Here is a 527-nt window from a genome sequence, read left to right on the forward strand (position 1 = left end):
TGGAACGAGAGGCATAGCGCATTCGATAGTCGTAATACAGATTATCAAAACTCTAAAAGGGTTACGGCAGTAACACAACTTGACTAAAGTTCTCCAGGTTGAGGATAGGCCTATTATAAAAATTCGCGAAAACCAATAAGTTATGCCATTTAATTATTAGCTTATTGGTTTTAATAATATTGCTAATCAACAAAATGTATTCCAATCACACTAATTGAATTTACACTTTCTTCAGCGTGCACAGACAATTTTGTAACACATTTTACTATAAAATTTCTTCTAAGTAGTAATGTATCTTTTTCTTTAATGTGAACTCACAGGCTACGTTCCAATATCTACTATTGGTACTGAAACTCTATATGTGTACGTAACACAAACTATAGATCTTCAATACTGGTAGTGAATATCAGAACACAGTCATTATCATCATTGAACTTTATTACATCAATGAAATTGTTTTATTTTATTTATAAGTTTACGCTAGACGAAAAGATACATGATTGATTTAATGTTTATTGCTCACGTAA

This window comes from Odontomachus brunneus, unplaced genomic scaffold (assembly GCF_010583005.1).
Source record: "Odontomachus brunneus isolate Ranch 3 - 2012 unplaced genomic scaffold, Obru_v1 Obru_scaffold_288, whole genome shotgun sequence".
Classification (NCBI taxonomy): domain Eukaryota; kingdom Metazoa; phylum Arthropoda; class Insecta; order Hymenoptera; family Formicidae; genus Odontomachus; species Odontomachus brunneus.